The sequence below is a fragment of the Pinus tabuliformis genome, chromosome 7 (assembly GCF_031772625.1).
Source record: "Pinus tabuliformis cultivar Carrire ecotype Pingquan chromosome 7, CPIR1, whole genome shotgun sequence".
Classification (NCBI taxonomy): Eukaryota; Viridiplantae; Streptophyta; class Pinopsida; order Pinales; family Pinaceae; genus Pinus; species Pinus tabuliformis.
Genome location: NC_142293.1, coordinates 558,137,673 through 558,154,511, shown reverse-complemented (window position 1 = coordinate 558,154,511; position 16,839 = coordinate 558,137,673). Strand labels below are relative to the sequence as shown.

The following is a 16,839-nucleotide window of genomic DNA, read 5'->3' as shown; positions in this document are numbered from 1 at the left end:
GGTCAACCATAGTAAAAATATGGTCAACCATAGTAAAAGCATGGTCAACCATGGTGAACCATGATCCAATGTCGCATTGTGACAAACATTGTCTCAATATGAAAACCAATCATGGTCAATCATGGTCAACCATCGTCCAACATCACATTCTGACAAAGATTGTCTCAATATGAAGATCAACCATGGTCAACCATGGTCCAACGTCACATTATGAATAATATTGTCTCAATATGAAAATGCACGATGGTCCAATGGTCCAATGTCACATTGTGACAATGATTGTCTCAATATGAAAGTCAACCATGGTCAACCATATTTATTTTAGGGTTTATATATTGTGCATTTATAATACTAATCCCTTAGATTTAATATTGTTCCCTTGGGTTTATAATCCCTTGGGGTTTTAGTATTAATCCCTTTGGTTTATAATATCAATACCTTGGGTTTATTAATCTAAGGGTTCATATTCCTAGGGTATAATATTATTCAAAGGGTTTATAATATTAATCCTAGGGTTTAATATAAATCCATCGAGTTTATAATCATGGTCAACCATGGTCAACCATTATTAACCATTATCAATCATTCTCAATCATGGTCAATCATGGTCAACTATGATCCAATGTCACATTGTGACAAAGATTGTCTCAATATGAAAACCAACCATGGGAAAGCATGGTCAACCATGGTCCAACGTTACGTTGTGATAATATTATCTCAATATGAAAATAAATCATGGTCAACCATGGTCCAACATCGCATTGTGACAAAGATTGTCTCAATATGAAAATTAACCATGTTTATTTTACCGTTTATAATATTTATCATAGGGTTTATCATAGGATTTTATCAATATGAAAATCAATCATGGTTGACCATTCTAAATTATGGTTGATCATGTTTAACCATAGTCAACAATGGTCCAACTTCACTTTGTGACAAATATTTGTCTCAATATGAAAACCAACCATGGTTAACCTTGGTCAATCATGGTCAACCATGGTCCAACATCGCATTGTGATAAATATTGTCTCAATATGAAAATCAATCATGATCAACCATTGTCCAACGTCGCATTGTGACAAAGATTGTCTCAATATGAAAATCAACCATGGTCAACCATGTTTATTTTATCATTTGTAATATTCATCATAGGGTTTATCGTAGAATTTTCTCAATATGAAAATCAATCATGGTCAAACATCATAAATTATGGTCAATGATGGCTAACCATGGTCAATAATGATCCAACATCACTTTGTGACAAATATTGTCACAATATGAAAATCAACCATGGTTAACCAAGTGACAAATATTGTCACAATATGAAAATCAACTAGGGTCAACCATGGTCCAATATCACATTATGACAAAGATTGTCTCAATATGAAAGTCAACCATGGTCAATAATCATGGTCACATTGTAACAAAGATTGTCTCATAGTCCATTGCCACATTGTGACAACCATGATCGAGCATGGTCCAACATAACATTATGACAAAGATTGTCTCAATATGAAAATCAACCATGGTCAACCATGGTCCAACGTTGCATTGTGACAAATATTGTCTCAATTTGAAAATCAACCATTTTCAACCATGGTCGAATGTCACATTGTGACAAAGAATGTGTCAATTTGAATATCAACCATTTTCAACCATGGTGAAACATGTTTATTTTAGGGTTTATAATAATTATCTTAGGGTTTATATAGCTTGGATTTATAATATTAATCCCTCTGGTTTAATATTATTTCCTTGGGTTTATAATCCCCTAGGTTTTTAGTATTAATCCCTATGGTTTATTAGTCCCTAGGGTTTATAATATCAATCCCTTGGTTTAACTAATCTAAGGGCTCATATTCCCAGGGTATAATATTATTCATAACGTTTATAATATTAATCCTAAGGTTTAATATAAATCCCTTGGGTTTATAATCATGGTCAACCATGGTCCAATGTCACATTTTGACAAAGATTGTTTGAATATGAAAATCAACCATGTTCAACCATCGTCAACCATTGTTAACCATTGTAAATCATGGTCAACCATGGTCCAACGTTACATTTTTACAAATATTGTCTCAATATGAAAGTCAACCATAGTCAGCCATGTTCAATCATCGTCAACCATGGTTCAATGTCGCATTGTGACAAAGATTGTCTCATTATGAAAATCAATCATGGTCAATATTAAAAGAAACCACGGTCAATCATGGTCAACCATGGTCCAACATCACATAATGACAAATATTATCTCAATATGAAAATCAACCATGGTCAACCAAGGTTGTCTATCATCCAACGTCGAATTGTGACAAAGATTGTCTCAATATGAAAATGAACCATGATCCAATGGTCCAATGTCACATTGTGACAAAGATTGCCTCAATATGAAAATCAATCATGGTCAACGATGGTCATCCGTGCTCCAACGTCACATTGTCAAAAAGATTGTCTCGATATGAGAATCAACCATGGTCAATAATGTTTATTTTAGGGTTTATAGTATTTATCTTAGGGTTTATAATATTAATCCATTGGTTTTAATATTATTCCCTTGGGTTTATACTCCCTTGAGTTTTTAGCATTAATCTCTTGGGTTTATTATTTCCTTGGGTCTATAATATCAATCTGTTGGGTTTATTAATGTAAGGGTTCATATTCCTAGCATGTAATATTATTCATAGGGTTTATAATATTAATCCATGGGTTTAATATAAATCCCTTGGGTTTATAATCATGGAAAACTATGGTCCAACGTCACATTTTGACAAAGATTTTCTCAATATGAAAATCAACCATGGTCCAATGTCGCATTATGACAAAGTTTGTCTTGATATGAAAATCAATCATGTTCAACCATGGTTGAACATCACATTATGACAAATATTATCTCAATATGAAAATGAACCATGGTCAACCATGCTTATTTTAGGGTTTATAATATTTATCTTAGGGTTTATATACCTTGGGTTTATAATATTAATCCTTTGGGTTTAACATTATTCCCTTGGGTTTATAATACCATGAGGTTTTAGAATTAATCCCTCGGGTTTATTAATCTCAGCATTCATATTCGTAAGGTATAATATTATTCATCAGGTTAATAATATTCATAAGGTTAATAATATTAATCCTAGGGTTTAATATAAATCCCTTGGATTTATAATCATGGTCAACCATGGTCCAATGTCACATTGTGACAAAGATTGTCTCAATATAAAATTCAACCATGGGCCAACATTGCACTGTGAAAATGATTGTCTCAATATGAAAATCAACAATGGTTAGCCATGGTCAACTATGGTCCAACGTCGCATTTTGACAAAGATGGTCTCAATATGAAAATCAACCATGGTCAACCATGTTTATTTTAGGGTTTATAATATTTATCTTAGGGTTTATATACCTTGGGCTTATAATATTTACCCCTTGGGTTTAATATTATTCTCTTTGGTTTATAATATCAATCCCTTGGGTTTATTAATCTAAGGGTTATTATTCCTAGGGTATAATATTATTCATAAGGTTTATAATATTGATCCTTGGATTTAATATAAATCCCTTAGGTTTATAATCATGGTCAACCATTGTCCAATGTCACATTCTGACAAATATTTTCTCAATTTGAAAATCAACCATGGTCCAACGTCGCATTGTGAAAATGATTGTCTCCATATGAAAATCAATCATGGTCAACCATGGTCAACCATGGTCCAACGTCACTTGGTGACAAAGATGGTCTCTATATGAAAATTAACCATGGTAAACCAATGTCAATCATGATTATTTTAGGGTTTATAATATTTATCATAGGTTTTATATACCTTGGGCTTATAATATTTATCCCTTGGGTTTAATATTTTTTTTGTTAAGCTTGGCAGGTCCTCTCTTTTTTGTATTCATCTATAGGCAAATTTACACCACATAGATTGGCTAGGTGGCCTCAACTTTCCCATTGGGAAACCAAGTTTGTTGGCCACCTATCCGCATTGTATGCCATCCAAAAACAGTAAAGTTTCAGTCTTTCTAGCCAAGCTGTATATGTCTTTGTTTCATGACCATACTCTAGATTTCTATCTATACATATACTTGCAAGATGAAAAGTAAATGCTATCTGCATAGAAAACAAGAATAAACATGGGTGATTATCTAGTCCTTCTGCTCCTCCGAGGTCGATTCCACTGGCGTAGGGTCCTTGAAATTTGATCCAGGCATCTCAGATAGTTCCAAGATACATGGAATATGTCTCTCAATTATGTCCAGCCTAATGTCTCGCTTATGGAGTTGAAATTGAATTTTTTGGAAGTCCTGTTTGTAGCTCGGCATACCTTGAAGAGAAATAGCCATGCCCATTGAGATCTGTTCCATAGCTTTTCCCATTAAGCTTTTCATCAGCCAATAGAGATACAGGGTTTTCTTTAATTACGTTATCTTGGCTCGAGTGTTACCTGGGTCCGGAACGAGTGTCCTCTAGTTTTCCATGTCCTCCTCAGTCTCGTTGCCTTGCTTAATTTCCTCTTCCCATTCCTCTAAGATTTTTTAGATGCCTTCATCAGTACCCTCACGATATGCCTCAACAACTTTGCCGATAAGATGATCTACCAATTTTCTCCCCCTGCGGGGCTCAGACGTGCTCGAGTCCTTTGCATTTATGGGCACCTGTCCCTGTCTTCCACATCCACGGCCTTTCGCGGGTTGAGCCATGGCGAAGGTGCCCAAAACTTGTTCACACTAGCAATTTGCTAACCAACAACTATTTAACATAGTATGGAATTTCTCCCATCCCTCAGTTGAGTTACCGGTGCAATCCGCCCCACCATGCTCCTCCCCTTACCCCTTGTTATCAGTACCCAGGTCGTCATTATTAGAGATCCACTCTCCAGAAGGGGCCGACCTCCATCCATCAGCAGTGAGCCCTCGTCTCCACACCCATCTCCTCATAGCCATGGTCAGGTTATCTTCCCCTTGCCTAGGCCAAACTAGCAAGCTTTGCCACTTCCCAGCAGGAGGTCAGACATGAATTGCAGACCCATTCCCCTCTGCCCAAGATATTAGTGCAAAGCCTTTGGCAGTTTCATTCCTGATTTCCCACCCGAGAGTTCTAGCTATACCCCAGCAATTGAAATGGCTTCGACAGTAAGGGCCTGCTCCTAGACAATATCTTAACTGACCCCTACTACCCTTAGCATCTGGCGCGTAGCCTCTCCCTACATAACCTCTTCTGTCATCCCCACTCAACCCTCAACCCTTAGAACCCAGGGACCCAAATAAAAACAACGCAAGGTCAAAACAAAAAGAGGCAGAGGCAAGACCCGACTGAAGAAAGACATAGATCCAAAACCAAGACAGTGCAACCTAGCGACACCCCCAATTCCTCCTGCAATTTTGGACTTCCCAATTAACATTTCTAATTTCCCCCCTCTCCCACTAGCAGAAGCCCAACTAGGTCATCATTGCAATGGAGGAGAAGAGCCAAAAAACATACCTGTGGGAATTTGTAGGTCGTCTGTAAGATTGAGGTTGAGGATGACATCGCCCTCTCTTTCCCATGCACCATCTCCTTCGTCCGTGATCAAACACACCAACATTATGCATCTGTTCACCCTTAACTCCTATAAAACCTACGTATCCACCTGTGCTGCCACCTTGCCCAACACCCTTACATGTAATCATGCCAAGGGCCACTGCACCCATTGCCTCGAGTGTGTGGGGGGCGATGGTACAAAACTCAGGGGTATGCTTCATTAATCCCCACCTGTTGTACCAACCACCAGCTCACATCCCGATTGGGGTTCCCTTGGGTTTAATATTATTCCCTTAGGTTTTTAGTATTTATCCATTGGGTTTATTATTCCCTTTGGTTTATAATATCAATCCCTTGGGTTTATTAATCTAAGGGTTCTTATTCCTAAGGTATAAGATTATTCATAAGGTTTATAATATTGATCCTTGGGTTTAATATAAATCCCCTAGGTTTATAATAATGGGCAACCATGGTCCAACGTCACATTGCCACAAAGATTTTCTCAATATGAAAATCAACCATGGTCCAACGTCGCATTGTGAAAAATATTGTCTCCATATCAAAATCCATCACGGTCAACCATGGTCAACCATGGTCCAACGTCACTTTGTGACAAAGATTGTCTCTATATGAAAATTAACCATGGTAAACCATGGTCAATTATGATTATTTTAGGGTTTATAATATTTATCATAGGGTTTATATACACTAGGTTTATAATATTAATCCCTTGGGTTTAATGTTATTTCCTTGGGTTTATAATCCCTTGGGTTTATTATAATGGTCAACCATGGTCCAATGTCACATTGTGACAAATATTGTCTTAATATGAAAATCAATCATTATCAAACATGGTCAATCATGGTCCAACGTCGCATTATGACAAAGATTGTATGAATATGAAAATCAACCATCGTGAGCCATGGTCCAATGTCACATTGTGACAAAGCTTGTCTCAATATGAAAATCAACCATGGTCAACCATTGTCAACCATCATCAACCATGGTTAATTATGGTCAACCATGGTTAATCATGGTCAACCATGGTCCAATGTCACAATGTGACCAAGGTTCTCTCAATATGAAAGTCAACCATGGTCAACCATGTTTATTTTGGGGTTTATAGTATTTATCTTAGGGTTTATATACCTAGGGTTCATAATATTATTCCCTTGGGCTTTTAGTATTATTCCCTTGGGTTTATTATTTCCTTGGGTTTATAATATCAATCTATTGGATTTATTAATCTAAGGGTTCATATTCCTAGGGTGTAATAATATTCACAGGGTTTTTAATATTAATCCTTGGGTTTAATATAAATCCCTTGGGTTTATAATCATGGTCAACCATGGTCCAATGTCACATTGTGACAAAGATTTTCTCAATATGAAAATCAACCATGGTCCAACGTTACATTGTGAAAAACATTGACTCCATATGAAAATCAATCATGGTCAACCATGGTCCAATGTCGCATTATGACAAAGATTGTCTCGATATGAAAATTAACAATGGTTAACCATGATTATTTTAGGGTTTATAATATTTATCTTAGGGTTTATATACATTGGGTTTATAATATTAATCCCTTGGGTTTAATATTATTCCCTTGGGTTTTTAGTATTAATTCATGGAATTTATTATTTCCTTGGGTTTATAATATCAATCCCTTTAGTTTATTAATCTATGGGTTCATATTCATAAGATGTAATATGAAATAGATGAATTAATTATTGTTAATTAAAATTATTAATCAATTATTATTAATTATTATTACGAATATTTAATTAAATTATAAATTAATTAATATTACTAATGACCATGTCATTGTTACTATTATTATTTAATTAACTTATTTAATATTATTTAAATTATTTAATACTTAAAAAGTGTAATTATTTATATTTAATATTTTTTTAAATAATTATTAAAAATAATAATAATTATTATTTAATATTTAATTTTTATTTTTATTAAATAATATTTAAATATATCAAAAGTGTTTTTTTTGAAATTGGGAACCATTTGTCTATTTTTTTTTATCTCTATCTTGATAGTACACCAAAAAAATAGAGGTCCACATATACATTAAAAAATTAAACTCTTCAATATAGTAATTCCTCTTTCTAAACTAACTCCCGAAATACCATTATAAAATTTGTGAAATGTAAATGATTATGACTTATCAGTGTGGAAACTTTACACGACCCTAAATTGACTCTGAAACTGCCGGCTCAAGTGTCACATTGGAAAGCCCACCATCGTACCTAGGAGTGGCAAGGCATCACTTCTTAAACGAAACCGCATGGAAATGGGGCAGGTGAGCGGTTAAAGTTTTGGATTGAATTTAATGAGGGGTCCAACTAACTCGCAACTCCTAAAAACAAGTCACTAAGGCAATGATTGCCTTAGTGATTCACCAACATGCATGCATGGTAACATACATGCCCATACATCATGATTTATTTTCCAGCGGTTTCCATAGCTCCGACTGTGGCAGGCTCCACCACCGCTCCCGCTCTGACAGGCTCCTCCGCTCCGACTTAATCACTTGGATGTACTTAATGCAAGTGGATGTAGTTAATGAAAATGCACTGTCCACCTACACACATTCAATGAAACCTCCGCGCGCAAGATTTCAAACTCGCAGTCCCGCTCAAAATTTCAAACTCACAGTCCCGCTTGAAATGAAATGTGAGAGGGTGGGCTGTGCCACGTAAATTTTTTAAATTGAAATGAAAAATGCCCTCTAATCGCTCTAACTCAATTAATTAATGTATTTAAGTTGGCAATATATTCGCACATGCCGACAACATTAACTCAACGTTTCTCCTTGTCGAGACATTTTGAATTTCAATTGTATTGCATCACCGCGCTTATTTGAATTTCAAATTTACCCCGCGCATCTAGTTGAATTTTCAGTTGGTTTGAATTCAAACATTCATTTTGCTCAGGCCCAGTTCCTTCTAATTTTCAACAGAGTGCCATGGATATCCACCGTAGGCAGTAGCACTATCGACCGAGAGTTCCCATCTCCCATGGTGCGGTAGCAGAATATATTGTAGGATTTCTGCTGCCAATTAACAAGTCCACCTATAAAACTTCTGATATCATCCATTGAATTTCTGTTTGAATGAGAAGATTCAATTTCTTTATCATCTTGTGTAAACATTTCGAATTAGTAAAATATGGCCCGTGTAGAGGTACATCAATGAGGCTCTGCAGGTTGACATTACAATTTTATGCCTCGTACCCATTTTGATTTCATATTTTTTAGTTTAGATCGATTGATTTGTAGCGAGATATATGGATCCCAATTTCCACTTAAAATTGCATGGATTGAACTCTTACCAAGTATTTGATCATACCGTGATCCATTGTTTCTTTATGCAGGTTACCACGTTAGCTGAATTGATGGCAAGCGAAGAACAAGTGAAACCCCTAGAGGAAGCTGTGAAAGTTACCGAGATTGAACCCATGATTGAAGGTCCTACTGAGGAAGAAGTTCCTACCTGCAGTCCCACACAAGAGGTTCACGCGGCCGAGAAAAAAGTATATGAAATCCCCCCCATCGTAGAGAAATCTGCAGAGGAAATAACTGTAATGTTGCATGCCTCGGAGACTGAAGTCGAATCGGCCCCGGTGGAATCCGACGAAGTGTCAAAACTCAATGATTCCACTAAATTGCCCGAACAAGCCGAACTTGCAAAATGAGAGACTTTTGTTCAACCATTTGTTGAGGGCATGAGCGTTGAAGAAAAAGTTGAAGGAGCTCCCACCGAAGAGAAGGCCGAGGTTGAGGGTAAGTCTGAAGAATAGGTTCATAGATATGGAAGGCAAGTAAATAAATCTGTGAATGTGCCAACGATGGGTGTAATAATATGGACCATATTCAGTTTAGTTCGTAATGTATTGAGTGGGTTCGTTCCAGTTTAACTCATGGTCTCTTCTACTATTAGTTGAACAGGCTAAACGATCCTGTCGGCCTTTCTCTCACATATTCAAAGTTAAGTTTGTACAGCCGTTTCAAAATATTGGTACCAGAGGTTGTATGACTCGTATTTTTTTGGTTAAGCTCAGATGACATATTTTGCAGCAGTATCATGTTTGATATTCCACCATTTCGATTTTACGTTTTGACGAAATAAATTAAATTAAATGTAGTATTATAAGTAAGAAAATATAAAAGTAATAATATAAGTAATATGGGATCAAATTCGATAGAAGGGGTTAGTTCATAACGTGGAAGGTGGAAGGCTGAGTAAATTTTACACAATCACAATATTAATGATAAAGTATAAATTATTTTTCATAGACTAAATCATAAATAAAATTTCAAATATAAATATTTTCAATTTTAATGAATGAATGTGTGTGTTTTTCTTTTAAAAAGTTTAAAGCTTCAAATCAAGAGTTAGTTGGAGTAGGTATGTTTTAGTAGATTTTAATAGTAAAAAAATATTGTATATAAGTGGGTCTCTTGTCTATTAATGAAGAAGAGTTTGGTGTTTTATTTAATTATGACTTTTACACTTAAAATTTAGTTATTTCTTATTTTTAAAATTAGGAATAAAAATATTTTTTTTAATTATAAAATTATTATGATTAAGATATTTCTTTTAATTACAAGATTATTATAATTAGCTAATTAACCCACCTCACTAGGCCAGTATTTTGGAAAAAGAAAAAACATATGACTCGCTGACTTTAAGAAATATCATTCAATTGTGTACTATCTTTCAACTTTAATTAACATTCCATAAGGGTGCATTATAATAGAACTAATATCCTTTGTCGTCTCATCTGTTATAACGTTTGACATCTCACACTTACAATTGACATCTCACACTTACAATTGTCGATTGTGAAGCCGTAGTATTTGGAGGTCTAAAATTTGCTTCCCTAAAATTTGTTGGAATTATAATTTAATTTGTAATTTTATATTTAAAGTTTCTTATGTGTTAAGAGTTATTTTTGTAAGGCTATATCGAAGTATCATTACCAAGTTTTAGAACATTGAAAGATGGTTGGAAGAAATTAATTGTAATATACTAGTCAAACAAGGTTGTCTCATGTTCCCCATTTTTTTGGCATTTACATTGATAAGATAGAATGTTGGTCGAAAGAAGCTAGTTGTATTGGGCCAACTCTTGTTGGTATAGCCATCATCCTTCCTTTTTATGCTAATGATATTGTTCCTTTGACCTTAATAATGATTTAAGAATCCTCAAAGACTTTTGTTCTAGTATAGGTATAACTATGGACATAGAAAAAATAAAGGTTATGTTAATCAAATGTCATCAGATCATTTATGAAACTTTCATATATATGATAATAATAGTTTGGAGGAAGTGTGCTCATACAAATATCTTGAAATCTATATTAATCATAAAATCAATTGTAGCTATAGTGTTAAAAAAGGATAAATGAGGGATGGAAATTTTAATATGGACTTGAAAAAAAGTGTAAATTAGCAAAACTTTAGTGGTGGGATAAGAAAAATTTTCTATTTGATACTCTTGTCACTCCTTTTATCTTATACAAATATGAACTCTCGGGATGCAATATTTCTAGAGAATCTTGGATAAGTAAGGACAAAATCCAAAAGAATGTTATAAGTTAAAAACATGATATTAAAACCAATGTACCCTATCTTATCCTCCTTACAAAAGTGAACCTATCCCCCATTTAGTAGGTGGCCATGGTTAGGTACTTAATGTATAAGAACAATATAAACAACAGGGATGACAAGAGCCTCCCCAAAATTGCTTCCAACTCTAAGCATAACCACCAATGGCTCAACATGAGAATGACATTGAGATGCCATGTATGGGTTAAGTTTTTGGGGATTATAGGAAGATGTCACCATGTAGGGATAATATTAAATTATTATTAGTAAATAAAAATAAGTTAAGATAATATAAGGACATGATCAACCCTAATCTACAAGATCAAAAGTATATTTCAATTTCTACTAGCACAAAGAATGAAACCAACATTGCTAAAATACTAACCAATTCCCTTAAGCTACATAATGAAATTAAATGTTAGACATTTCCAAAACATTGAGATGCAATAATATGTAATCACTTTAACACTAAGAAGGTTAAGAATAAAAACTACTTTTTGTTAAATTGAAACATAAAAAAATATAATAAGTTTGAAAAAAATTCTAATAATTTTGTTAAAAAAATTGAATGTCAAATATATTAATTATATTTTTCAATAAATATTATCGTCACACTATATTAAAGTATAAAATATGTTTCTTCATCTTTCCATTTCAATGTTAAATTTAAAATATGTATTTAAAATTATGTAATTGATATTTATCGTGGAAAGAGTCATTTCAAATATTAATTTACTTAATTAAAAACTTGATTTTTTTATATGAAGCTGATTTAGTTATCATTAATATTTTCATGCTAGAATGTCAATCGACTACAAATATAGATATACTATAACATTTCAAATTTGTCTCTCTAACATCATAATTTTTTATGTTTATGTTAAGTTGGTTGATGTACGGTTTATTAGTAAATTAATTTTTTAAATAACATGTTTTATATTGGTTTATAAATCGTTATTTTATGAGAAATTTTAAAAAATAGGAAATAATAATTTACATTATAGGGATGGAATTAAATATACTTCTAAAAGAATAAATATTTTTTTTAATAATACCTTTTTTGGTTTAAATAAGTTTATTTTATGAAATTATATCAAAATTTATTTTCCATGATTTTTGAGGCTAGAAATTATATTTACAAAGCTTAATATTTTTTTTTTTGTCTACAAAATGGTTTATTAGTCCAAATTTCATTATACAAAAAATTATGTTATAATATTGGTAAATTCTAATTGAAGTAGAAAAACCATAAGTTAAGTGAGACCGATGAGGAAGTATCAATAATGCCTAGAATGAGTGGATTAACTAAAACTTCATGGCTTGGATTGTGGTAAAGTTGTTCCAATCCAATTCTTCATATTATTTCACCCCAATAAAACAACAATAATTTATATTTTACAACTTTATTAAAATTATAAAATATTTTATAAAAGAAAATGGAATTTAAAAATAAAATATTTAACTCAAATAATTTATTATTAAAAATTTTATATAAATTATATTTTTTTTGGGTTAAAGATTGAAATTATAACGATTTAAGTTCTATATATATATATATATATAATTTACTAAAATAATATAATTTAAATATTATAATTTTATATGTAAATTAGTTTATTAGAAGTTAATTATATATAAGTATAATATTTATAAGTTGGTAAAATTGAATTTTTTTGTGTAAGGGTTAGGCTTTTATTAGAAAAACAGTACAAGTTTCAAGCGATAGCTTAGTTGGTCGAGTTCATGTTGCTAAGTACCTTGCCTATCAGGAGGTCATGGGGTCAAATCTCCTCGACGCCCTTGGGGTTAGGCCTTTCTAGTTTGGTCGGTGGATAGATCCCTTTAGGTTGATCTGCCAAGATTTTCCCATGGATGTAGCGGTCACTCAGTGCTCGTGAACCACCCTTAAAAAAAATTTAGAAAAATAGTACAGAGGAAGTGTATTTGTGCTATTGGTCTGCTCGAGGGGAAACCGAACTAGAAGAAAAAATTCAAAATCTTTGTATTACATTGTCTTCATTTGAGCATTGCATCTAATAGAGCAAAAAACCCATAGAGACTATGAAAACTATGAGACTAACTGTAGGCTCCCAAGCCTAGCATTTCTGATAAAAATTGAGTAAATAGAATAACACTCTTGTCATTCCATAGAGCCATTCATGAATGCTATGGAAAGCAAGGCACTATTAATATAGGATTGGGACTGATCTGGCCAATTATGCATAAGACCACTTGATACTTATGCCTGAGAGAGGCACGCTGCTAGCAAAAATGCAAATGAGAGGAGAGCCGACTGTAGACCAACCAAGAAGCCCTTTTTCGATGACTTGAACCCTGGTTGGTACGGCTAGTGACAAGCCCTTGACCATGTTAGCACCACGCATAACAGACCCGAAAGGAACCCAAGCCATTGTCATGCCCAAGTGGAATGTCTAAGAGATCAAGCAATAATGTGAACATATGCACCTTGGCACTTCAAAAATCCTTCACTTTAATAAGAAAATTAATGGAAATGTGATGCCCGATACACAAAAAATGAAAATGCCTTCTCTTTCACTCTTAAACACCAGTGAAATATGTGTTCACAAATCCCTTTGGTTTAATTGAAAAATCAAGCTAATCACAAAAGTGTGCAATTGATTTTTATAAAATTACCATTAGCCTTGCTATATGCATAGGATATTGCATTGAGTTTTTGGTCAAACCCAAATTAGTTTGGGGTTGACCTAAAAAAATTATAAAATTTCCATAGTTTAACTTTGTACATTAAAAGTTAGTATTTTTTTGAAATATATATATATATATATATATATATTGCAATTTGATTGGCTATCATATTGAACATGTTATTGCTCAATGTTTTTATATGTAATGGGTGTCAAGTTATATATATATATATATATATATATATATATATATATATATATATATATATATATATATTTCTTCTTCATAATAATAATTTAATTCGAAGTGTCCGACTTTTGTTTAAAAAATTATTATTTTATGTATTTAATGGTGTCAATTTCGTAGTTATAAAATAATAAATTTTCGATATTATAATATAATATAATATATGATTTATAAAATAATTTGAAATTTAAAATTAAGTTGAGCTATCAATTAAAGTATTGGACTTAAATAATGATGTAATTGCAAAAATGCATGCATCACTTACCTTTTGAAGTTTTGGAGTATAGGGGCTCGTTGATGTATTGCAACCATCTATTGTCCTCTATCTTCATCTCATCATCTATTGTGTTCACCTCAATCATGGAAGTTCAAGGAGAGTGTGACAAGATCCCTCTCACTCTCAAACAACTTGCAAAGTTATTTGGGCTTTGTTGTAGTGCGTTAGTATTCATTGTCCTTCATGAAATGGATACAATAAAGGAAAGAAAGAAGAGAGCCCATTGGGATCCTAACAATGCACTCGTCCTTAGTGGTCTAACCATCCAAGTTATGAACATGGTGAACACACATAACTTTACTAGAAGAGATCTTGAACAATCCATAGCCATTGAGTGGTGAGGTAATTAGGAATAACTTATTTATGATACATTGGAGCAGGGTAATGTTAATTGTGATAATAACCTACATTGGAGCAGCCCAATTTGTGCCAGATTTGGAGTTGGATCAGTGTTGGGTGAGGCAATATTTGTCTCACTAATTTTTGTGGCCAGTTTATCATGTAGAGGATTGTTAGTTTTGGGAATCTAGAGGTTGTAGTCATAATTTCATTGTTGCATAATAATAAAACCCTCAGTTGTTGGATTAGTTTTCCCACATTGGGTTCTTCTGGGGACAATTGTCCAAAAATAACGTGTCAATTTTATTATGTGTGCTATCATTTTCTCAGTGTCCAGTTTATTTCTGCAACGTACTTTATGTGTGAAAATTTGCGGTGTGATTTATTCGTTATTTTTTCGTAACAAAATAAACTGCATAATTTAATTAGCCAGAAGAATAATTTTATAGTTGCTACAATTTAAGGAAATTTTCACATTGCTAAAACTAGTAATGCCACTCCTATTGCTAATCTATTCTTTCGGGAAGTTGTAAGATTACATGGAATTCCCAAAAGTATCGTCTTTGATCAAGACATCAGATTTTTGGGACATTTCTGAAGAAGATTGTGGAGGAAACTGGGCACATAATTGAACTTTAGTTCAGCATACTACCCACAAATGGGTGGTCAAATTGAAGTGGTGAATAAAATTTTAGGCAATATTTTGCGCAGTTTGGTTGGAGATCATCCCAAGCAGTGGGATCAAGTCTTGGCTCAAGTTGAGTTTTCTTATAATGACACTCCACTTCTCTTTTACCAGGCACATAGATTCTATATACCTTTGAAGTTTCATTGTAGCCACGTTGCTCCCCCATGCATGAAAAGGGTGATGTAGGGCCTCTTTTGGATGATGCCACAATGGAGGAGGCACCTTTTGGAGATGTACACATGCACTTTGGGACTTTATTGGAGTTAGGATCACTCTTGTACCTTTGCATCAGTTCCTTGATGCATTATTGCCTACTTTGGAGGATGATGTCATGGTGGAGACCATTCTTCTCCAACACGTTTTAGTTATTTTTGGTATTATGTTATGTTTTAAAACTATTTCAAGGTCATCTTATGACCTTTGGCCTAGTTGAATGCTCAAGTAAAGTTGTTGAGGGTTTTTACTTGTAAAATCATGAAAAATTGACTTGATTACACTCTTATACGCGCAAGAGAACCATGGACATTTTTGTATACGCGCAATTTCTGTATATGGAAGTTGTGCATATACTGTAGATTTACATATATAAAAGACATGCATATACGGAAGATATACACATAATAAAGTTACGCATATACGGAAGATATGTGCATATACGGATGTTTCCACCTAAGGGATGTTCAGCTGTAGGAATAATGTCATGGTGGAGACCATTCTTCTCCAACATGTTTTAGTTATTTTTGGTATTATGTTATGTTTTAAAACTATTTCAAGGTCAGCTTATGACCTTTTGCCTAGCTGAATGCTCAAGTAAAGTTGTTTAGGGGTTTTACTTGTAAAATCATGAAAAAGTGACTTGATTACCCTCCTATACGCACAAGAGAACCATGCACATTTCTGTATACGTGCAATTTCTGTATATGGAAGTTGCGCATATACTGTAGATTCACATATATAAAAGACATGCATATATGGAAGATATACACATAAGAAAGTTACGCATATACGGAAGATATGTGCATATATGGAAGTTGCATATATACGGTTGATGCACATATATAAAAAATGCACATATATAGAAGTTATATATACTAAAGTTTCACATACAAGGAGTTTGTGTATATATGGAAGTTTCACATATACCTGGAAGATATGTGCATATAGAAAAGTTTCGCATATACGGAGGATATGTGCATATCTTCCGTATATGTACAATTTCCATGTATGGAAGTTACACATGTATGGTAGATGCACATACATAAAAAACATACATATATGGAAGATATGCATATATAATAAAGTTATGCATATATAAAATATATGTGCATATCTTTCATATATGCATAATTTTTGTATATGGAAGTTGTGCATGTACGGTAGATGCCCATATATAAAAGATGTGCATATATGGAAGATATGCACATATAAGAAATTTACGCATATGCAGAATATATGCGCATATA

General features: G+C 33.4%; 1 pseudogene; it reads left to right on the top strand.

Moving 5' to 3' along the window:
- Nucleotides 1-9,274: 9,274 nt before the first annotated feature.
- The window catches only part of LOC149248599 (phospholipase A1-Igamma1, chloroplastic pseudogene), a 38,658-nt pseudogene continuing 31,093 nt past the window's right edge, over nucleotides 9,275-16,839 (top strand).